Source organism: Staurois parvus, unplaced genomic scaffold, assembly GCF_062004578.1.
Source record: "Staurois parvus isolate SC_StPar_1 unplaced genomic scaffold, SC_StPar_1.0 ptg000667l, whole genome shotgun sequence".
Classification (NCBI taxonomy): Eukaryota; Metazoa; Chordata; class Amphibia; order Anura; family Ranidae; genus Staurois; species Staurois parvus.
This window is the reverse complement of record NW_028318463.1, coordinates 383,474-408,342: the sequence shown is the minus strand read 5'-3', so window position 1 is coordinate 408,342 and position 24,869 is coordinate 383,474. Positions and strand designations below refer to the sequence as shown.

The following is a 24,869-nucleotide window of genomic DNA, read 5'->3' as shown; positions in this document are numbered from 1 at the left end:
GGGCTCCAACCAGGCCACGTCTTCCAATGCATTTCACTCCAACCTCAGGGCTTAGTCATATTACCGCCGGAGATTAGATCCCCACGACTAAGCTCTGGGAGAATGAAACGCATTGGGGGGGGGGGCATGTCCTGATTGGAGCCGGACTGAGGCAAAGATGTGCTGCTTACAGGACATTTTCTTCCCCACACATTGATGTTTGGATCTGGGATAAGTTCACAGATTAGGTTCCGTCAGAGCCTGAGCAGCACCCACAATTTTGCTCTTGCTTTATTTATCCATTGCTGTATACTGTATGCTCCAACATGGGGGCTCTGAATAATTGGTGTTAGGACCACACTATACAGAGGAGCCTTGACGAGGCCGTGTGGCTTCCATACGCTCAGCATAAATGAGTACACCCCAGAAAACCTTTCCTTTCCTTTCAGAATCAACATTTTCTATGGGACACTATACTACAAAATCCTCCCGCAAATGCCGGCCATTGATTGCAAACAAGATTTGATCATTTGCACGCAGAAAAAAGTATTTTTCCTAACAAATTAATTCAAGACCATGTTGCAAAAATGAATACACCCCAATGAAAGTCTTAGGGGCAAAGCTCATTTTTAGACAACAAAATCCTAATTAACAAGAATTCAACTCCAGGTGAGTCTAATTATTCATTAAACAGATGTCCAGCACACAGGTGATTATAAAAGGGCGTTACTTAACAAAACCCCTCCTATTTCATGCTGTCAGCAATGGCACCACATGGAAGAGAAATGTCACAAGGTCTGAGAAAGATAATCATTTATTTACACAAGAAAGGTGAAGGCTACAAGAACAGCAAAGCTTTACTTATCAGTCAGAATATTGTAGCAAAAGTGATACAAAATTTTTACAAAGATGGAACTGCAAACATCTCACAGACACGTCCAGGCCGTCCACGGAAGTAACATCTCAACAGGAGCGTCTTCTGATGAGAAGGGTTGAAGAAAATCACCATGCAAGTTCACTGCAGTTAGCTAAAGAAGTAGAAGGCTAAACTGGGGTGTTTGTTTCCCGTGACGCAATACGGCATACACTGCAGAGGAATGGCATGCATGGGTGTCGTCCATGAAGGAAGCCTCTTCTAAAGCTCATGCACAAAACAGCCTGCCTAGAATTTGCCAGGGCCCATGCTGAAAAAGAAGAGTACTCAGACTCTGTACTCTGGAGTGATGAGACCAATATAAATGTTTTTGGAACTGGTGGTTTCAAAACTGTATGGTGACGCAAAGGTGAGGAGTACAAAGAAAATGCATGGTGCCTACTGTGAAACATGGTGGTGGCAGTGTCCTTCATGAGTGCTGCTGGTATTGGGGAGCTGCATTTCATTGATGGTATCATGAATTCACAGATTTGCTGCTCTATATTGATAGGGAAGATGCTTCCATCACTCCGTGCTCTCGGTCGTCGTGCACTTTTCTAACATGACAATGATCCAAAACACACATCTAAGGCCACTATTGCATTTCTGAAGAACAGGGTGAAAGTGGCAAAGTATGTCTCCTGATCTGAACCCAATCCAACATCTATGGGGAATTCTGAAGAGACAAGCTGAGCATCACTCTTCATCCAGCCCCCAGGCTCTAAAAGAGGTCGTTCCTGTGGAATGGAAAAAGATCGATGTTGCAATATGTCACCAGCTTGTTCATTCCATGCCTTGGAGACTTGGTGCTGTCTTTACAAATCATGGAGGTCATACACAATACTAGATGTACGAGTTTTTGTTGTGGGGTGGATTCATTTTTGCATCAACTAATTTGAGAAAACTGAAGATTTTGTAATCTACTATTATTTTTCGCTCCATAAGACGCACCTGACCATAAGACGCGCCTAGGTTTTAGAGGAGAAAAACAAGAAAAAAAATATTCTGAACCAATAGATTGCAGACACAGTACAGGGGATGACCAGAGACTGCGGACATAGTACAGGAGATGACCAGAGACTGCGGACATAGTACAGGAGATGACCAGAGACTGCGGACACAGTACAGGGGATGACCAGAGACTGCGGACACGGTACAGGGGATGACCAGAGACTGCGGACACAGTACAGGAGATGACCAGAGACTGCGGACAGTACAGGGGATGACCAGAGACTGCGGACATAGTACAGGAGATGACCAGAGACTGCGGACAGTACAGGGGATGACCAGAGACTGTGGACATAGTACAGGAGATGACCAGAGACTGCAGACAGTACAGGAGATGACCAGAGACTGCGGACAGTACAGGAGATGACCAGAGACTGCGAACATAGTACAGGGGATGACCAGAGACTGCGGACATAGTACAGATGACCAGAGACTGCAGACATAGTGCAGGGAATGACCAGAGAATGCAGACCTTTGGGGAGGGAGAGGGAACGGGTACCTGAATTTGACAGGAGTTGTCCTTCCGTCTTCTTCCTGCGGTGGCTTCTGTGACAGCCGGGTGCCCACTGTGCATGCGCGAGGAGTGCTGCGCTTTGTGAATGGCCGGGAGCCTTCTGGGACCTGTCATGTGTCCCAGAAGACACCGGACCATTCACAAAGCGCAGCGCTTCTCGCGCATGCGCAGTGGGCACCCGGCTGTCACAGAAGCCGCTGCGGGAAGACTGCAGCTCTGGAGCGAGGAACAGGTAAGGTCCTGCAGGAGAGAAGAGCTGAGCGGCTGGCCCGATATTCTGACATGGTGGCCGCAGAAATACCGGACCGGCCACTTTACATTCGCTCCATAAAACACACTGACATTTTCCCCCCTTTTTTTGGGGGAAAAAAGTGCATCTTATGGAGCAAAAAATACGGTAAGTTATATTATTAACCTTACTTTCTAAACAAATGTTCTATAAAACTCAGTTTTGTCCAAATTTTGGAAATTGTCCTTGTGTCCATTGAGATATTGATTAAAATCTTACTTTTCAAAAAAGGGTGTACTCATTTATGCTGAGATCTGTATATTTGCAAATGCTGTGCAACTAAAAACATTTTTTTTTTTTTAAACAAATTGTTGGACAGTGTAACTTTGTCTGCTGGCTAGCTGGTAGGTGTGCTGGGAAAAATATTATTTTGCTTGTTCAGTGGAAAGCCCTTCCAAGCTAGTTATTTATTTGGGGCGGTTGCCATTTTTGTTTTGCTATGATCTTTGGATTCCAGAGTGCAGGTGTGGGAGCTCTGAGGGTGCAGAACAACCCCCTCCCCCCCTCAGAAACGTTTGGAGAGTATGGGCTGTTTTCACCCATGTAAGCAGAGATTTAGGTTCCACGTGGTACCTCACAAAGCAGTGGGATAATACTTCCTCTATGAAGAACGGTAGGAAAGAGAGCAAGGAGTACGAACACTTCACTCCACACAATGGTGCAAAAAGTGTGGCAGCCTGATCAGCCTATGGAGACTTCAAAAAAGAGAGCAAGCAGTGAGGCAATGCCATGGCCCTGGACAGTGCTTCATGGCTACCTTTTACCAGTACACAATCTCTGGCTGAAGGTCACTTCCATGCTAGCCTAACAGCGCCCAGTCCAGCAAGGTCCAAGTATGGAATTACAATGGTGCATGAACTGGGTGCATGGATGTTGCTATTATACTCTTGCTGTGTGTCACATGCGCCCCTTTGCCTTTAGGCTCTGGGGCTCCCTCCAGGCATACCTGCCCTTAATCTATCCATTCCTATATGTGCTCCTACTATGGATGCTCTGGAAATGTAGAGTTAGGACTGCAGTATATACAGAGGACCCTTGGCATGGGCACTGCGGCTTATGGATATAGTTGACTGTGTGCAAAACAAAACCCTGTTTTTAATGTAAACGGACAGGGCCAATTTGGTTGTTTTGAAGGCTGGGAGGTAAGTGTGCTTGGAAATCCTTTGTTTGTGATGCGCATTGTCCTTCCATGTCCACATTGCTCCAAAGGCTAGCTATTGGGTGTAAGCTCCAAGGAGCAGAGCCCTCCTATCCCTCTTGTATTGAACTGTATTGTCTCCCGTTATATTGTAAAGTGCTGAGCAAACTGTTGGCGCCATATAAATCCTGTATTGTAATAATAATAATAGGTTGGGGTGGTTGCCATGTTTTTGTCCAAATATGGCACTACAAAGTCAAAGGCCAGTCTGGATAGCTGTTTGAGACCAGCTCAAGCAGTGATGAAGCGAAGACTCTCAAAGAGAGTTTTTAGAGTCTGGTCAAACACGGAGGCATTGTCATGGCTCTGCCCCTGAAATATGAGGCTTCTAACTTTATGCTATGTCTGGAAAGTACCTTAAGCTGAACCTAGCGCCTGAAGGACACATTTCAGGCTAGTCTTGCATGTCCAGTCCAGCAGGTACAACAATCCAGAGTTGGCTGAGGAAAGGCCAAATGGATAGCTGCTATGTAGAGGTCAGCTCAAGCAGCAATGAAGTGAGGGATCTTCAATGAAGTCACTCATAATAGTTCCAAACACAAAATTGAAAAAGAAAAAAAGTTAGCAGAAATGGTTAAACGTTTCTCAGTAAAGGATAAAAAAAAAGTTCATCCTCCTGGGACACTAGCAAAAACTAAAGCATGCTGGGAGTAGGAAGGGGTTATCTTGGGCTGGTCTTTAGTTTTCTACTTTGCCAAAGCCCAATGCTGGAGACACCGTGATTGGGATGCCCAACATAACGGGGACACATAATGTATGAGGGCAATCTGATGGGTACACCAGATGTAAGGTAGCACTGGGATGGGGACATGATGTAAAGGGCCATGCTGATGGGGACATCTGACGAAAGGAAGCACTGGGATGAAGACACCTGATGTAAGGGGGCACTGGGATGAAGATGCCTAACATAAGGGGACAATGAGATAGGGACATGTGCCGCAAGGGGCCATGCTGGTGGGGACATCTGATGTAAGGGGGCACTGGGATGAAGATGCCTAACATAAGGGGACAATGAGATAGGGACATGTGACGTAAGGGGCCATGCTGATGGGGACATCTGACGTAAGGAAGCACTGGGATGAAGACGCCTAATGTAAGGGGGCACTGGGATGAAGATGCCTGATGTAAGGGGGCACTGGGAGGAAGACGCCTGATGTAAGGGGGCACTGGGATGAAGATGCCTAATGTAAGGGGGCACTGGGATGAAGATGCCTAATGTAAGGGGGCACTGGGAGGAAGATGCCTAATGTAAGGGGGCACTGGGATGAAGATGCCTAATGTAAGGGGGCACTGGGATGAAGATGCCTGATGTAAGGGGGCACTGGGAGGAAGACGCCTGATGTAAGGGGGCACTGGGATGAAGATGCCTAATGTAAGGGGGCACTGGGATGAAGATGCCTAATGTAAGGGGGCACTGGGAGGAAGACGCCTGATGTAAGGGGGCACTGGGATGAAAATGCCTGATCTAAGGGGGCGCCTGATGTAAGGGGGCACTGGGATGAAGATGCCTGATGTAAGGGAGCACTGGGATGAAGACGCCTGATGTAAGGGGGCACTGGGATGAAGACGCCTGATGTAAGGGGGCACTGGGATGAAGACGCCTGATGTAAGGGGGCACTGGGAGGAAGACGCCTGATGTAAGGGGGCACTGGGATGAAAATGCCTGATCTAAGGGGGCACTGGGATGAAAATGCCTGATCTAAGGGGGCACTGGGATGAAGATGCCTGATCTAAGGGGGCACTGGGATGAAGATGCCTGATGTAAGGGGGCACTGGGATGAAGACACCTGATGTAAGGGGGCACTGGGAGGAAGACGCCTGATGTAAGGGGGCACTGGGATGAAAATGCCTGATCTAAGGGGGCACTGGGATGAAAATGCCTGATCTAAGGGGGCGCCTGATGTAAGGGGGCACTGGGATGAAGATGCCTGATGTAAGGGGGCACTGGGATGAAGACGCCTGATGTAAGGGGGCACTGGGATGAAGACGCCTGATGTAAGGGGGCACTGGGATGAAGATGCCTAACGTAAGGGGACACTGGAATAGGGGACATGTGATGTAAAGTGGCACACCTGATGTAAGGGAGCATGCTGATGGGGATACCTGACATAAGTAGGCACTCTGATGAGAACATCTGATGTAAGAAGGCACTGTGATGGAGACACCTGATGTAAGGTGACACATGGAGGCACACTGATGGAATACCAGACATAAGGGAGTATGCTGTTGGGTTAGTTTGACATAAGAGGGAATCGGGATGGGGGATCTACTTCTTCATAGACATTCGACTATCAAATAGTAATAGTTGTAGCAGAAACATGAGATTTGGTCCTCTGCTGGCAGAAAATTTTACTAACTGGACCTCCTTGAATTTTAATCCAATATCCCGGCAGTACAGCCTCCCTTTGACTTTGTTTACATGTTTAGCCTTCCGGACAGTTTGGACAACCTGCAGTGATGAGACGGATCGGTGGTGGCAGACATCTGACATGAACCAGCATCCAGAAATATACATCTTTGCATACTTTCACAGGGAAGCAAGCTTTGTAAGGAGCAGAATTTTCCATGACACTCCATCCAGCTGGTGGTCTACATGATAAATGAAGGGAACGGGGCAAATCACCCAACTCCCATCCTTCATCAAACTGCTGGCTTGAAAACAAACTCTTATCTGATAACAGTCAAAAATAGCCATTCTAAAATGAGGGAATGTGTCTGAAAAATGTCATTTGTTTGTGCCTATAGGGCTATCCGTACACTACAGTTCCAGTATCAGAATACTAATACAGATCTCCCCCCTCAAAAACAAAACCATTAAAGTGACGCCCTCTTCAGATCCATCCTATATGGTATGTCAAGTTCATTCATACGGTGTAAAGTGTAACACTTTTAGCCATTTATAACCTCTTGCAGAGATGACACTGCTCCTTCAGTCAATGCCTTCGTCAGCTTCTCTCTCCATCAGGACGGCACAGTCTTTGTTTAGGTATCAATGTTCTACTTCCTGGTCTAAGAAGATGGCTCAGAAAAGATGACAATCATGAAAACCCGATTCCGGAGTTGAGAATTGTCTGACAGGGATCAACCCCTGATGAAGCCCCTCACCTTGTTGCAATCTGATCAGAGGAGACTGAGGAAATGCTTCCTCCTGCTTGCAGCAGTCTGATAACAGCATCACAGCCTAGGTACGGTCACTGGAGTGAAGTTCAAGTGTGATTTTTAAAGTAGAGCTTTTGTGAAAAAGGATATGTGGCAGTACATTGTCATAGATCGGGAATTTGTTCATGCAGTCTCCTAGATAGTAAGCTCGAAAGAGCAGGGCCCTCGAACCCCTCGTGTATTGTATTGTTTCTGTCTTGTCTCATGTTCTGTCCCCCATTATAATGTACAGCGCTGAGCAAACCCTTTGGCGCTATATACTGTATAATAATACAGTGATTTACTTAATACATTTCTGATCTACTCACCATCCATCCTTTGTACATACACTGACATCTGAGATTGTAAGCTCCAAGGATCAGGCCCTCCTAACCCTCTTGTATTGAACTGTATTGTCTCCCTTTATATTGTAAAGCGCGGAGCAAACTGTTGCCGCTATATAAATCCTGTATAATAATAATCAGAAACCTTCCCAAAGCCAGTCCAAAAAAAAAAAAAAAAAAGCCCTTTTTTTCCAGTGTGTGCATCAGCACTACACTGGGATCACACTGTGTTGGACAGTGGAAATCACAAAAAGAAGGGTACAGAGCTAATGAGTGGTTCTGTACCACATGATCACTGTGACCAATTATAGCATCACACAATGTAAACAATGACAGAAAGAAAGCTTCCTGACTGCAGCCAGCACCTAATGTAAGCCAGTACCCATTCAGCCCTCTACAGTCCATGTCAGCTCCATCCTGTCTCTGATCTGACCTGTATACTAATCCATCACCTCCCTTATCCTGCACATTTGTACATTAAAGACAAAACCTTTCCCTCCCAGTTTTGGACAGAATGGTTTACACTCCAAAGACATGGTGGTAGATTATTGAAAAAAAGAGGGGTGCTATTGCGCTTAGGAAAAAATTAGATGTATAAAAAAAAATACACTATAGACATAATACCTATATAGCAGCAGTCCTAATTGTAAACTCCTATACACAAAATCACAAATATTTCAAATGGACCGCACTAAAGTCATAAAATCAACTTAATCCAATGTACAAATTAAAGTGATAAACTAAATTCAAATAAAATATTGGTATTCAGTCCCAACATGTGAATTTTTAGTGCATTGGTGCTGTGTCTTTAACGGTGCACCGCCATACTGAAGTGACAAGTGTTCACACTGGAGCCCCACATAGGTGGTCATGAGATGACGGCGAGTTTACATCTATGTGGGGCACCAGTGTGAACACAGTGAAGCCCTTGAGATAGGTGGTCATGAGATGACGGTGGGATTACACCTATCTCAAGGGCTTCACACTGATGCCCCACATAGATGTAAACTCACCGTCATCTCATGACCACCTATCTCAAGTGCTTCACGGTGCTCACACTGGTGCCCCACATAGATGTAAACTCGTCATCTCATGACCACTTATCTCAAGTGCTTCACACTGGTGCCCCACATAGATGTAAACTCACCGTCATCTCATGACCACCTATCTTTAGGCAAGTCAAACGCACTCTTGGGACTATCCCCGTATGCAATATGGTATTGATAGCCGATAATCCTTCACCCTCTGAACCGTGGTTGCTGGTGGTAACCGATAACCCTCCACTAGGACTGCATCAATATTAGACAGCTCCTCTCCTCCACAGGCAGGATTTCATATTTTCAGCATAAAACAAAACCAGAAATTCCATAGTGTGACCCCATTATTAAAGTTCTATACGGTTTTAAACAACAAAAATGCCACTCACAAAAAAAAAAGTGCCTTTCCCGGCATTGGATGTATTCAGCCTTGTTAATTATGAATGGGGCGGCACAGTAGCTTAGTGGTTAGCACATCTGCCTTGCAGTAACTGGGTCATGGGTTCAATGCCCAACCATGACACCTCTTGCATGGAGTTTGTATGTTCTCCCTGTGTTCACATGGGTTTCCGCCCACACTCCAAAGACTTGCTGGTAGGTTAATTGGCTCCTGTCTGAATTTTCCTAGTTTCATCCCTGGCCATGTGGGATCTCCTGCATGATGGGGGTTGGAGAAAGACCTGGCAACCTACCCTGTAAAATAATTGCTAAGAGAATTCATGGAAAAAGTCACTTACGAGTGACAGTCCATGCAATCGCCAAGGGTCGGATACGACTGAATGGAGAGATAGAATTATGAATGGGAGTTAAGATGGTCGCCACGTTCCAGCATGCATTCCAAATACCGGAAATGTCAGCGGAAGTTGAGTCATAAGTCCTCAATGTGTTTCAGCCAATAGATCATCTTCAGGAAGTAATAACTGGCTCCTGTCTAAATTGGCCCTGGTATATGTATGAATGTAGACTGTACACCCCTTGAGGGTTAGGGAATGATGGGAATGTACAATATATATGTAAAGCGCGGAGTAAATTGATGGCGCTATACAAGTACCTGGAAAATTAATATGCACACAGGCATTCACAGGCTGAAGAAAAAAAAAACCCCAAACTACCAGCATGCTTAGGAGTGGCAGAAAAACGCTTGCTGTGTGTAAAAAGTACCTAAATGCACATTTCACGTTTGAGCGCTATTCAATGCCTATATTATTTTGGCTAATGAAATGAACTCCCAAGTGCTTGACATGCCTAAACGTGCTTACAAGTGGGTTTTTGTTTTCCTGCCAAATTGCTGCTGCCAGGAAGAGCATCTAGGAGAGATGGCCAAACGTCCAGCGTGCATGAGGCCTTACATGCTGGTCTTCATGTGTTTACCCACCTCCGCCATTGTATAAAACAGCCCGACGGTGGCAGGGCAGGGTCGGGTGGCCGTTTATAAACAGCCTGCTTGTGCGCGCTCCCTGGGAGCGCGCAGCACCGCGATCCGGTGCCCGCTGTGTCACAGTGGAACACCGATCGGACAGGACCTCTGTACGGGGTCCCGATGATGTGATCACTGATTGGCCAATCAGTGATAACATGCAGAATAGTAAGCAAGATGTCACTTTTGACATTGCTTACTACGTGTGAAATCTGTGAATGATCACAGAGGGCACATGGTACAAGGCTATTCACAACAGCCTTGTACCATGTGACCAATCACAGCTCACTCAGTTCTCAATGGCTGCAAGAATGCAGCCAGAGAGAAGGAGAAATTATTGCTTTTACATCCTTTATGGGTGTAAAAGCAATTGGTGTAAAAAAAAAAATCTTCATCACCCCCCACAAGTAGTAGTGTCACCATGGTGACACTGTACTGCTAGGGTAACCGTATGTAAAAAAAAAAATAAAGTAAAAGTTTAAAATTATAAATTTTGGTTCTAAATTAATTTGGGTTATTTTTTTTTTTACTAAAAAGACAACGGAATAAATTTCGGCCAAAATTTATGATGAAATACTATTTGCAACATTTTATAAGAAAAACTGTCAAACTTTTTGGACTTTCATTTACATAGCAAAAAAAAAAAAAAAATCCCAGTGGTGAATACCACCAAAATAAAGCTCTGTCTCAAAAAAAAAAATGCTAAAAAATTCATATGGGTACAGTGTTGCATGACCGCGCAATTGTCAAAGTGTGATAGCGCTGAAAACTGAAAATTGGCCTGGGCAGGAAGGGGGTAAAAGTGTCCGGACTGGAAGTGGTTAATACAGGTCATGTTTTACACATCCATAGTGAGCACTGGCACTGCACTTTTTTCAATCGTATGTTACTTTGAGCAAACATACATACATTTCAGAAAAAAGAAAACCGGTTGTTTTTAAGTTACACTTTATTGGTAAACCTGTTTCAAATACACATCAGAAACAGTTCAGTAAAAATCCCATTTAAATGTTTTTGCACCAATGGGGCACTCAGAACTATTACAAACATATCACCTTTTCTCCCTTGGCCTGAAAATCTGATCAAGACCAACATTGATAAAACCACGCTACACTTTGCTGCGTTCACATTCATCAGATGATTTCTTCAGGTTTTGCAGAAACATACAAATAAAAAAAAAAAAAAAAAAAAAAAGGCGTTTTGTTTTGTACATGTAGCTTGTTTCATTGCTTTTGGTGGATGTACATTGGTTTTCCACAGTCAAAACTTTATATCAGAGTTCATAAAGAAAAGATCACATTAAAAAAAAAAAAAAAAGGATTTTTACTTAACTGTGCAATACAGGGGGTGTGTATAGCCCCCAAAAATATGTAAACTGCAGCACTCCCAGGCCAGCTGACGGGTCATGTTTCAGTTTTTTAGACTCTATTCTTTTTTTTTTACGATCCAATTTGTCAAATCAATGAAATTGAATCAATGTCTGTGCCAGTGTTTAAACAAGCTCTCAGTATTGCTGATTGGACAGTTCAGATCGGAAACAAAAACCCAGCTGTGTGTGGTCAGGTTTGCTGAGGTTATGATCTGCCTCTACCTGATAGTAGGGAAAACCTGCAGCTAAGTTTATGAGAACACAGATGTTTTTCACTTCTGTTCCTTCTTTCTTGAAGCAAGCGTCAAGCCAAAAACGGTTTCTAGTTTTGGATAGAGTGAGAAAGGATTAGAACATCTGTTGAAGGTGAACTGTTATCAGGGACACCGTTAAGCAAGCCGTAGATTATGCCATTTTCTTTCATATAACCACAGGTTGCAGGAAAGAAAAAAACAAAACAAAAACAAACAAAAAAAAAACATCACTGGATTCCCCGTATCAACACAGCCAGTGTTAGAGGGGGGAATCCCTCCCACTGTGCTTTTGTATTCTGCCCTGCTGACAGAACACAATGATCACTGCTGGTGGCTGTAGCCGTTGGCAGTAATCGCACTCAAAAATCCGACAGGCTGGTTGTATAGATGTCGATCGATGAACTGGATTTTGGCCAGTCCCTGCTGATCCAGCCAAGATTCGATCCATCTATGGCCGGCTTTAGAGAGATCCAACAGGTCTTCTCTCCACATTCAAATAAAGAAAAGCATTTTTATTCTTTTGGTGTTGCTCTTGGAGAGTTCCCCTCACTTCCTGTATTATAAACCGCCAGCATGACAGGAAGTGAGGAGAAATCTCTTATCCCTGGTTCCTGCTGTCCGCGTTTTGCACGGGCACGAGAGCCCATTCATTTGAATGGACTCCAGTGCCCCAGGACACGCAGGGAAGAAGTCCCTGCGCTTCTAAAAACGCAGCCCGCAAGGGAACCTCAGTTCCCAGCGCGATTGCAATTTCCAGTGCGGACCATTCGAATTAATGAACCCCGTTCCTGCTGTCCGCATTTTGCGCGGGCACAAGAGCCCATTCATTTGAATGGGCTCCAGTGCCCCGGGACACGCAGGGAAAAAGTCCCTGCACTTCTTCTGAAAACGCAGCCCGCACGGAACCTCGATTCCTAGTGCGGACCATTCGAATTAATGAACCCCGTTCCTGCTGTCCACGTTTTGCGAAGGGCACGAGAGCCCATTCATTTGAATGGAATTCTGTGCCACGCAGCAAAGAAGTCCCTGCACTTCTAAAAACGCAGCCCGCACGGAACCTTGATTCCCAGTGCGACTGCGATTTCCAGTGCGGACCATTCAGATTAATGAACCCCGTTCCTGCTCTCCAACGTTTTGCGCGGGCACGAGAGCCCATTCATTTGAATGGAACCCCATGCCCCCGGACACGCAGGGAAGAAGTCCCTGCACTTCTGAAAACACAGCCCGCACAGAACCTCGATTCCCAGTGCGATTGCGATTTCCAGTGTGTGCGGCGTGCCATTAGAATTAATGACACCTGCCCGCGGTTCCACATTCCTCTGTGCGGGTGGTGCGGCTGCACGGATCCGCAGCGGCACCACCTGCGCGTATGTGAACCTTGACTTACGGAGCCCCAGAGAACAGTGAAAACCCATCGGGGAACCACAACTTCAGACTATCCAGAAGACCAATGAAAACATTTGGCTGACCATATACTTTAAAGGAAGAAGGAAGTTATGGGGGAGATGTACTAAAACCAGCGCACACAGAATCATGTGCAGCTGTGCATAGAAACCAATCAGCTTCCAGATTTTATTGGCAAAGCCTAATTGAACGAGATGAATTTGGAAGCCGATTGGCTCCCATGCGCAGCTGCACCAGTTTCTGTGTGCGCCGGTTTTAGTAAATCTCCCCCTTTGCCTAGAACATTTTACAGCTACAACATGCTGCTGTTTTGACCCAGCTGTCAACATAGTTTTTCACTTTGGAAAGTTGAAAAAACAAAAAAACATGCATTCTGGTTTTTACGCCATCTGCTCTAGTTTCTAGAGAGAATTGAAAACTATTAACACGTCTATTGAGCTGTTTTTTTGCACACTGCTGCACATATACAGTGTGAACAGGGAACACGGACCAAACGTTTTCTATGTGCCTTGTACACACCATACATGAATAGTGGGGTGCAGAAAAATGCAGCTTAAGGACGTGGCAGGAGCAAGACATTAGGAAACGGCAAAACCCTTCACTTCATGGAGCTCTGAATAAAACTGCAGCTGTGTACCGTCTTCTTTGTCCTGCTTTTTGTTGCAGGGTAAAAACATCCGTGTGCACACAAACCTAGATGGCCTCATGGACCGGAGGAGAGCAACGCTGGTGTAGATGTCAATTGTGTGCAGTAGAGCAGAGACTCGACTAAAACCAAATGGTAAACTCGGTAAGCAAGTGTAATGAATACCACCATAAATATGAAGTCCTGAGGCAAGACCACTGGTATGCCAACTCCTTTGTGTTCAATCACTTTTGCTTTGATAACCTTGGAACAGGATGCTGTATTCTGACAGTGAAGGAATCCCGCTGCCAGGATACAATGTACCAGCGGGGAGGATTCCTCCTTCTATTGCACATGTGGCTGGGGGAATCCATTCATTCAGCCTGCTGGCTGATCAAAACCAAGCAAACCATCTATGCCAGGGATTACAATTACAAGTCCTGAGCTACTAGCCAGGCCTTAGAGTTACTCGCCACCAACAAACATGTACACAAACACGTACATACACCCAAACATGGACACATGCAGACACATGTACATACATACACAGACGCGTACATACACAGACACGTACACAGACACATGTACTTACGTACACAGACACGTACACAGACACATGTACTTACATACACACACGTACACAGACACATGTACTTACATACACACACGTACACAGACACATGTACTTACATGCACACACGTACACAGACACACATGTACACAGACACATGTACATACACACACACACATGTACTTACATACACACATGTACACAGACACATGTACACAGACATGTACTTACATACACACACGTACACAGACACACATGTACTTACATACACACATGTACCATTGTACATGCATACAGAGACACAAACACATGTACCACCACCCCCCCCCCCCCCCCCCAATAAAAAGTTGCAGTACCTCGTTGTTCACTCACAGAGCAGGGTACTGCACTCTAGGGGGAGGCAGAGAGCACAGCATACACTCCTTCCTTTGCTTTCACTGAGCTCAGCTATTGAGCACTCTGACGGCTCCCAGTGACAATGACAGATCCGGCCTGAGCTCCGAGCCTGCTCAGCAAGACGGCCCTGGGGGAAACACTCGCCCCCACCATAATTTCCACTCACCATTGGCGAGCAGGCGAGTTGAAATTTCAAGCCCTGATCTAGGGCCAGCCGCACCCTTGGTAGAGGATCTTCCCTTTTCAATGCAAGTGTTATCCGTTTGTTTTACCTTGGTGTTGAAGAATAAGGCGATACCTCCATCTTGCTCCCCCGGCATCCAGTGCTGCTCTTTGCTCTCGAATGTGGGCAGGCCCTCAGCATACTGTATGATGAAAGACAGTATGATGTCAGAGAGCTGCAACCAGTCTAACAGCAAAAGGCTTTGGAGACAGGTTGCACAGAGGGTGCCTGTGAGAGGGAGGAATAAAGTATATCACCTTATCCTTCAGCTCCTTGACAACAAGCAGTTATTCCTTGTGGGGGGGGGGGGGGGGGGGGGGACTACACAAAAGGGAAAGATTTTTTTTTTTTTTTTTTTTTTAAATCAGGGTTTAGTGTTAATGAAAAAAAAAACAAAAAAAAAAAAACAAAAAAAAAAAAAAAAAAAACACATTTCCAATGCAGTGGGGCTGTGCTTTGTCTAGGTGTGAGGCAAAAGCTGTATACTCACCCGATCCTCCACTCCAGCAGAAAACAGTGCTCCCCCACGATCCAGAGGTGAACTGTTCCTAACGCCCAGAGCAGGTCTATGGGCGTGATGTCAGGAACAGTCCCCAACACAAGACCGCTAGACCATGAGGGGGGCAGGAGCCACAGGGACCGGTCTGGTGCAGGGAGGATCGGAAAAATAGGCAATTATACATCCATTCTCCAATCCCCTAAACAAAAATGAGCAGTTGAACCATGCAGTGCAGGTACAGCCCCACTACATAGAAATAGTTTTTCACCTGAAGCTTAATGTTAATAAAACCTTTTCTTTACATAATACAGTTTTTGAAAATGCTGTGATGTGCGCAGTGCGGCTTTTCCTAACGTGTGGTGTTGCTATAGTGTATGTACATTGCAGCACACAGTAGCTGTACATTGGGGGTGCAATGCACCACAGCACACGTTCAGGGCACGGTCATAATCTGACAACACACATGGTGTGAACCAGCTGGTACAGCAGAGTCTGTGACCCACATGTACTGCTAGCATGCAGAGTTAAAATGGCCTGACATTGCCAACACCATTTTTTTTTTTTTTGTTTGGGCAGTGTTTGGTTAAAACCACTACAGATTCTTATATGTATATACAATAGTTATCCAAACCGGTTTATCAATAGTAGCCAAATTATTAAATATGAAGACCCAAAATAAAACTTAAGGAATCCATTGGTGCAGAGTGACAACACAATATGGTTTTGTGTTGTTGGGATCTCACGTGTCTCAGTGAGAAGACAACAGAATCTGATTCCTACTTGCAAAGACAAAGTTTTTTTTTTTTTTTTCTTTTCTTTTTTTGGGGTGACTTCACTTTTATTTCCAAGCCAATTTCAAAGCTTTTTTTTTTTTTTTTTACATTAATTACATTACAGGCTTAAACTCTGGTGGTTGTGAACTTGCTTACAGAGCTTACCACTCAATCCAATGCCATATCCTTTGCTCTTTAATTTTTTCAAAATGTTATATGCTCCATATAAGAAAAAAAAAAGGAGCAAAAAAAATTAGAACTGAGCAAAGGGGAAAAAAAAAAAAAAAAAAAAAAAAAAAGTAAACTCAAACTGCTTTGAGCCAAAACACCCAGCGACACACCGCCCCTGCATTGGCACAGCTAAGCAAAAGAAGTTCATCACTCTAATTATTATCATGAATATGTCAAATGGTTAAGTGTAATGAGCTTGTGTGTTTCATATTCAACCTTCGAGGGTAAAAATCACTACAGGAATTATCCATCCCTCTACAGATTTCTCTTACTTCAGGCTAAGATGTCCCCCCAAACAGGTACAAGCTGCCCCTTGACAACCATTTCCACTGTACACCTACCAGTGCTGCAGGCTGTAACTACCTGTCCCTGATAACAGGTAGCTGAAGCGTAACAAGCATGATGGGTGAACCATGGAAGTAGGCGGGTGGGCGGATCTGTTTCAAGAGACATCTTGACAGGAGGTGAGGGTTATTTGCAGGTGGGTGGAAAAGTTAATTTTGCTGGCCATCTCACCTAAAGTTCTGCCTCTTGACCCAAGTTGCACATTTGGGTGACCGAAACCAAAATCCCATAGTCTGGGGCACAGGGCTGCTGGAAGACAACAGCTACCCTGAATGCTGTAACTGAACATTCCATCAATGGATCTCATTTACCAAGGTGTTCCAAAATGGTTATCCATAGTAACCAGATCCCCTTTTTTTTCCTTTCTCCAAATTACTCAGCTCTCAGACATTGATAAAGGAGGTCCACAGGGCTGAAAACTAAATTAGTGGAATTACATCTGATATTTGGCGAGTTGTGTTCCTCCAAAGCTTGATTTTAAGTCCTTGGAGAATCTGTATACTTAGCCCACTCAGAAAGAAAGGTCACCTCCATCCAAAATTGGGTTTCCTTGATTTCAAAGACTCCAGATGATAGAATTTTCCACCAGGAATATATCTCTGCCACTCTTACCCAACCCTAGGGTTCCTCCACAGGTTGCTAGGGGTTCCTTGAGCTGGGGCTGATGGACCACCTATTGGATGGTACCTAAAGAGTTCATGGACCAGCACCACTTAGCAAAGCCAGCAGCATGACACTAAACTTTTTATCTGTCTTTAGGGTGGCATACAAAGAACCACTTTAAAGGGCACATTCTTCCTACTGACCCCTGATGAATTGGCTTTAGTCAGGGCTCCTTGAGGCCTAAAAAGGTAGAGAAAGGCTGCTCTCTAAGCCACCCATTTCTCAACCAGGGTCCATCCATGGTTGGCTAGGGGTTCCTTGAGCTGGGGCTGATGGAACACCTATTGGATGGTGCCTAAAGAGTTCAAGGACCAGCACCACTTAAAGCCAGCAGCATGACACTAAACTTTATCTGTCATTAAGGGTGGCATACAAAGAACCACTTTAAAGGGCACATTCTTCCTACTGACCAAATTAATTGGCTTTAGTCAGGGCTCCTTGAGGCCTAAAAGGTAGATAAAGGCTGCTCTCTAAGCCACCCATTTCTCAACCAGGGTCCATCCATGGTTGGCTAGGGGTTCCTTGAGCTGTGGCTAACCAACTTGCCATCTAATGGCACCTGCATAGATCCAGGTACAATGCCACTTGGAGCCAACAGCACAACTACAAGGGTGTCATTCTGGACACAACTGTGAGGGAGATTCTTCCTACCCATTACCACCAACGGAAAGGGCATTTTCCCAATGATCCCCTACAAACTAATCTTACCAAAGATTCCCCCAGCTCCTCTGGGGCAAACGGGTTGAGAAAGGCTGGGCCAAGGCCTTAAGAACCCCAAAGTGATGTGTTTGTTATATGTACTATATTAAAACTGAACAAAATATGAAATTATGCATGGCCCCACTTAAGTATTTACTTAAAATAAAATGTATTCTTACATCATTAAATGTAAATGAAGATGGTGAAAGTACATTCATTTTTTTTTTAACAGCTCTTTTAATCCCTGTTCAGCAGGGATGACTGATAAAGGACTAGTGCTAGGAGCCCATTAGACTTGGCTGCAGGGATTGGGGTGATACAGCCCTACCTAATAAGCAGGCTGAGTGTGGTTCTGACCAAGCTGGAGGACACAGACAGCTGCACTCGACAATGTCGTCTGAATCATAAGCTTGAATGAAGTGAATTAGAAACAAAGCATCATCTAATTAATGCAGATCAGTTGCTTGTCAGTGTAGCTTTAGGGAGAATCTTGGGATTATGACATTATCAATTGGCTTTGTAGCATCCTCTATGGTAACAATATAGCTGGGGAATCTGATGTCTCATCTATGGAGTATTTCCGATGTAAGAAACCAACATATGATTGAAGAATAGCAATAGTTTTGGATGAAGCTGGTCTTTAAAACCACAGCGAACCGTAACCAGCAGTTGCGTCTGGTTACTAAATCGAGATCTGAAGGGTTTTATGAATGAAGGGGAATATATTTTAACCAATTTAGTCCAATTTTTAGAAACCATTTCCTTTACAGTCATCCAAATGACAACACAGGGCCAATGGCAGAAACAAAGTATGGCCAGTTCAACATTTGGGTTCTCAGTCAGAGGTTAATAACTTGTCTACTTCATTAAATGATACATTCTCTCACATGTGCTTTTTGCAGTGAACTAAAAACTTGAGGCCTCACTGGAGCCTGTTCTAGTGCTTGATTATCACCAGCTGAAGGACACGGCGGTCAAGTGCAAGTATACATCTCAGCTCAACCTGTTCCAGCAGTTCCTGGTATGGGGCTGTCTACATCTTATCTCAACAAGGGAATCCTTAAATTAAAATGATCTTTGTACGGGGCCCTTTGCAGGCATTAGATAGTTACATCTGCCTGCATTTATTAAAATATTTAGTACAGAAAAAGAAAAGAAACAGCTTTTCAACATGGAGCATGTATGGCCCAATGATGGTCTTTAGGAAGTACATGGCCTATATAGGTAAACGTGGTGACATTTTTGCTTCATCAATGGGTAGGGCTGAGACTTGGCCAGCACCTTTATGGACCAAACCAATTTGGATCAGTAAGGGGGACAATATTGCTGAGTTCAGCAATACAAGAACAAAAGAGGGTGGCAATCTGGATGTAGCATATTTTTTTTTTTTATGCTACACCCAGATCAGCACCCTCTTTTATATTGTGTTGCTGCAGAGATTGCTTCAGTCTCCAAGGTGCTGCCATCAGCTTGTGGGCCATTTTTAAAGAACCGTTGGAACCTTTTTTTTATGCTACTCCTGCTTATAGACTATTAGTTGCTAGGTTTATCCACCCACATGCAACATCTCCATATAGGTTTACTTGTTATTGCTGAAAGTTCTTGATTTGAAGCAAAGAGAAAGCAAGGTTTGAATATTTAGTGGGAGCCATGGTACAGAAGCAGTAAGGGACTAAACATGGCTTCAGTGCCAGAGTAGGTCATGGGTTGGAAGGAACTGCACAGGTTTCTTGCTAGTTACTAGCTTTGCCTGCAAGCATGGAGAGCAAAAACAGCACTTTATCTTACATTCTCTTCACAGTACGAGTAAACTCTAGATTAGAGGACCGTTCTGCAGACCTTAATATCAAGAAATTGTGAAGACCTCTAAAAATTGGCTTGAACTAAAATGTTGCAACACAGAATGGGGAGGAAATATGGAAGGTCCCATAACCCTCCTCATCAAAATGAGGCCTTCTATAGCTATTATATGGTCACAGTGATCCAGGGCTGTTTCAGAGCTGGTTAGATAAATCAGCTTATGCTGTGAACCAGAATTCAGCTTTGGATCTCGGCTTAGGCTTTCCTAGCCCTCTTTAGGGGATTCTGCTGGAGGGTGCAGGCTGGAGACAAGATCACCCAGACTAAAGTAAGGGCACAGGAAGCATTTCTGTAACCGCACACCAAAATCAAGTCTTATATCATAGGAATGGTAGCAGCCTCAGCCCACGCCTTGCCCCTGGGGCTTAGTCATGGAAGTGACCAAGACTCCATGAGGAAGCCCCGGGGGGCATGCTCTACCCAGAGTGAGCTGGTACACTGCTTGGTATGGTGTGTGGTTACTGGAATGCTTCCTATGCCTGGCTTATGCTGTTCTGCTTGGAGAAGGTATAGCCGGGAGGGAAGATTTTCTGATGTCTGCATATTTACATTCTGGAAAGCTTTTCTGTAAGATTTTTAGGGTGTCTGTGGAAATTAATGCCCATTGTATTATGGTGTGTGGTTACTGAAATGCTTCCTATGCCTTTACAACTGGCTTATGCTGTTCTGCTTGGAGAAGGTATAGCCAGGAGGGAAGAAGGTCTGATCTCAGCATATTTACATTCTGGAAAGCTTTTCTGTAAGATTTTTAGGGTGTCTGTGGAAATTAATGCCCATTCAAACAAGAGCATTTGTGAAGTAAGGTACTGATGATGGACGAAGACACCTGGCTTGCAATCAACATTCCTATTCATCCAACTACTCAATAGGGTTGATGTCAGGGCTTTGTACAGACCACTCAAGCTCCTCCACACCAAACCACGTCTTTATGAAGCTGGCTTTGTTTACAAGGCGCAGACTTGCTAGAACAGAAAGGGACTTCACTAAACAGCTGCCACAAGCTTGAAAGGGCATAACTGTTTAAAATGGCTTTGTATGGTGTAGAATTTTTAGTACACTTTACCAGGAGCTCGAGGTGTCTACATATTTACAGCTATATACTAGGTATGATGGGTAGACACTGGGTAGGTCTGCCTCAGGAGCAAGTCAATAGGGACTTTCCTTGTAGTGTTTTTGCCAACACCCATAACGCAGAAGTGATGGGGGGCTGGGCAATGAAAAGATGCATTAGCCAGGATGGTCATTCTCATTTAAAATTAGGTCAGCAATGGCAGATCTATTTGTATCCCCACAGGTTCACTTTACAAAAGGCAGCTAAATTGTGATCTGTGCTGCAACCTTTTAAACGTTGAGCTGATTCCACATTTCTGTTATGGAGGTGTACCTCATATGACCTCTACCTTAAAGAGGATCTGTCACTTTTCTATTGCATTCATCAACCAGAGTCAATCAATGTTACGAGATGTGTAGGAAAAAAATGTCCTAAAGACAGAAACTATAGGCCAGACTCTCAGCCAAGATTCAAGAACCGTTTCTATGGAAACGATTGCACCCCCCAAAATAAAAGCTCATCTGGCATGGTATCAAAGATCGAGGTAGCCTACCATCACAGTGGTTGAACGATCATTGCAAAAATTGACAGATTATCTTTAAGTAACTGGAAGTCGGCCACAGATGGTTCAATTCCTGGCAGGTTCAGCAGGGACCAGCGGAGATTCAAACCATCTATAGACAGGCTGATTGCACCAAAATTTGATTGTTGTACGACTTTGGTACAACCAGCCCGTCAGATCTTTAAATGTCATTATTGCTCGATGCCATTACAGCCTCTAGCAGTAATCACTGTTCTCCTGGCAGGGATGGCTGCCCCCACTGGGAAAACACACAAGCTCAGTGGGAGGGATTCCCCCTTCAACACTGACTGTGCTAATGAAGGAACAGCACGATTTTCCTTCCTGCAACCTTAGGTTGCAGGAAAGAAAAATAGGAGAATAAAATGGCATCATCTGTGCCCGGCTTTAGATGTATACTTTCATCTGGTTCATCAGCTGGTGATAAAATTGGATATAGAACAGCTCCCTCATAGTCTGAATTGATATAATTGTCTTAGCTTTCTGGTACCTCATGAAGCTGTTAGCACAGACATCTTTCTCTGGTCTCATTTAGTAAGTCTACAATTTCCCCTCGTAGAATTGCAAACTCTTCTCTTGTTCCTCATCCAATGATAACTACAGGCCTCCTGTTGCCACCATCCAGTGATGTTAACAGACTCCTTGGCTCCTCTCTGCAGCCTCAGCCAACGGATCCTGCATCTGGACGGAACCCACACTAGTTCCTCCTAATGCCACGTTTTCTGCCTCCTTGTTCACTGGGGTCAGACCACCCACGACAAAGAACCACTGCTTCCATGTGGTCAGTTGTCCAGAGTGGAACTAGTAACATCACCCTCCAGGAGCTTGGTGGGAAGCTACAAACTCACAAGATAGATGCTAGAATTTAGAGAAAAACAAAAACAAAAAAACAAGCAAAAAAAGAAGTTTACAACCCTTTGATGACTCAGTCTTCAGAAATCATTACAAAACAAAATAAATGTAAAGGGATTAAAAAGACATTTACATAGCTGGACTACTTAAATCATGAAAATCTAAACCAACCACCACCAGTTACTTTACATTATATTTATTGCCGAGTAAAACAAACAAGGCGGTGTCAATAAAGAGTCCTAAGATGTGGCCAATGATCCCACAGAGATTAAAATGATCGCTTTTTAAAGCCCAGGGGACGAATTCAGTTTTGTTAGGAAAGGAGGGCATCATAAATCATGCATGTAATTTTTTTCAAAGGGTTGCAAATATTTATTTTTTCAAACAAAATCAACTAGGCAAGTTTTTTTTTTTGGGCCACGTCAATCATTTTCAAAATTTCACTTGCATGACCAAACGTTAACCAAGTCAACTTGATGTAACCAGAGTCAACTTGTAGGAGTTGAAACATTGGTGTCGACTTAAAAGTATCATTGCTGCAGATCAATAAAATGCATCCGAGTTTTTTTTTTTGTGTTCACTCAAAACCGACATTTAAGATGTTAGTATGACCTTAGAATTTATTTTATTGCAGCTTTCTGAAATTGGATCCTCTCCATACTGTGAGGGCCTTTATGTTCTGATGGTTGTGAAGGGTCAGGAGGTAAATGGAAATCTAAATACATAGAAATAGGTGCTGCTACCTCCCAATTTTGTAATGTGACTTTACCACCAGTGCTTGGGCAGAGGCAGCTTGGTATCTCTTTTGGGTGGTGGAAGACTTATCATTGGCCCAAAGGGTCATGGGAGAGACCTCTTTGTAGTCATTCATCTACATAAGCAAACAAAAAACAGCACTTCCGTGTATACTCGGCAGTCTTGTGTTCAGACGCACAACAAACAGCCACAAAAGTCAACGTGTTTCAGCCAAACTGGCCTTATTCATGACTATGGTCATAAATAAGGCCAGTTTGGCTGAAACACGTTGACTTTTGTGGCTGTCGTGTTTTACGCACCTATATACACAAGACTTCAGAGTATACACAAGTGTTGGCTTTTCTTTGCTTATGTAGATGGACGACTACAAAGAGGTCTCTCCCATGACCCCTTGGGCCAATAAATGAGAAGTCTTCCTACCACCCAAAAGATACCAATTGCACTGTCAGGGCATTATAATACACATAGTAAATGTATTCCAAATATGGGCGGTTATCTTTGCCCTTGAAGCCCCCTCATGAAATAAATGGCCACATGTAAGGCTTCGAGGATCACATCTAAAAATTACGGAGTGGGTTGGTTTAGTTTATATGAAATAAGTATGCAAAGCTTTTTTTTTTATTATACAAGCAAAATTGTAATAGGTTCTCCTTGAAGGAAGCTTTTTTTCCTACCAAGAGTGAAAGGGGGGGGGGGGTTCTGCAGTTTACAGCCTTCCTGTGCCACAGAGCTGAATATTATGAAGCTTGAGTTCTTATCTGAATCAGCCCAAGGTAAGGGAGTATCCTTCTGTAGATACTTCGAGAATTTGCTGCCTAAAAACCCATTTCTATAAATTACTGTCTCAGTAGGGCTGATGTCAAGGTAAGTCTCAAGATTCACAGAATCTTCAGCAATCCCGAAAGATGGAGCCGAAGGCTGCAACACAAAAAACGGATGGAATTATAGCCACTGCTATATAAATTAAGAGCTGTCTTTGCTGGTTCAAAGTTCTAGGTTTTCATTCATCTAGCACAGGTTTGAGAATGACAGATGAAATCTAATTTGTAGCGAGATGGAAACACTTCCAACTTTCTATAATTCTTCCTCCACTGTCCAATCACAAGACATCTTCGGCTTCTTAGTGGTGGGGCTGCAGTATATTCGTAACCAATGAGCGACGCTCAGAAAACTGCAAGATCACAAAAGCGAACTAAACCTAGATGAACAAAAAGGCTGTCCCACCAGAATACCCAACTCTACATCTGAGTACCAAACCTAATAAAGAAATTAGGCAGTAAAACATCACAGGCAGTAATCATTCCATACTTGACAATTTATTACATTCCAGCTTTTTATTTAAATTCGTGGCTGTTGGCTTAAATAAGACTTTTTTTAAAAAAAATGAAAAAACAAAAATGCACTGGAGGAGGAGTGGAGAAAAGGGAAGAACCTGATGCCCTCTGTAGTGTAATTTCTTAAAAAAAAAAAAAGTTAAATTAAAAAATTGATTATTTCCATCCAAAACTACACATCTGATGGCCTGGTGGATGGCAAGAATTAAAAATGGCCTCTTGTCACAATGCTTCCATTCACAGCTCTGTTCTTGATGCAAAAGTGCTTTTTAGTTTGCCTTGCTACACTGTGTGGGGCGGAGAAGTCAGATGAACTATGAACGATCAAAAAAATTAATTCGACTACCCCCCCCTTGTTTATCAAACAAGGACATCAGGCAAAGAGGCTTGAACTATGCAAGTCATTTATTTCTTGCCACTCACCAAAAAGGTTAGGTTTAGATGGGCATGGCTTTTCAACATCTTAATGAAAAGGGGCAGGAGAGGAGGTAGGAATGTAAGGAAAATTAGCTGCAGACCTCGAACTTTTGACTTTGGTCCTCCCTCC

General features: G+C 43.9%; 1 long non-coding RNA gene across 1 annotated transcript; it reads right to left on the bottom strand.

The window, feature by feature from the left end:
- Positions 1 to 10,768: 10,768 nt before the first annotated feature.
- On the bottom strand, positions 10,769 to 23,080 carry LOC149447901 (uncharacterized). Its single transcript, XR_016305812.1, has 2 exons — positions 21,871 to 23,080; positions 10,769 to 10,981 (listed from the first exon to the last, which is right to left on the bottom strand). It is a non-coding gene; the product is annotated as an uncharacterized LOC149447901 (long non-coding RNA).
- Positions 23,081 to 24,869: the final 1,789 nt, after the last annotated feature.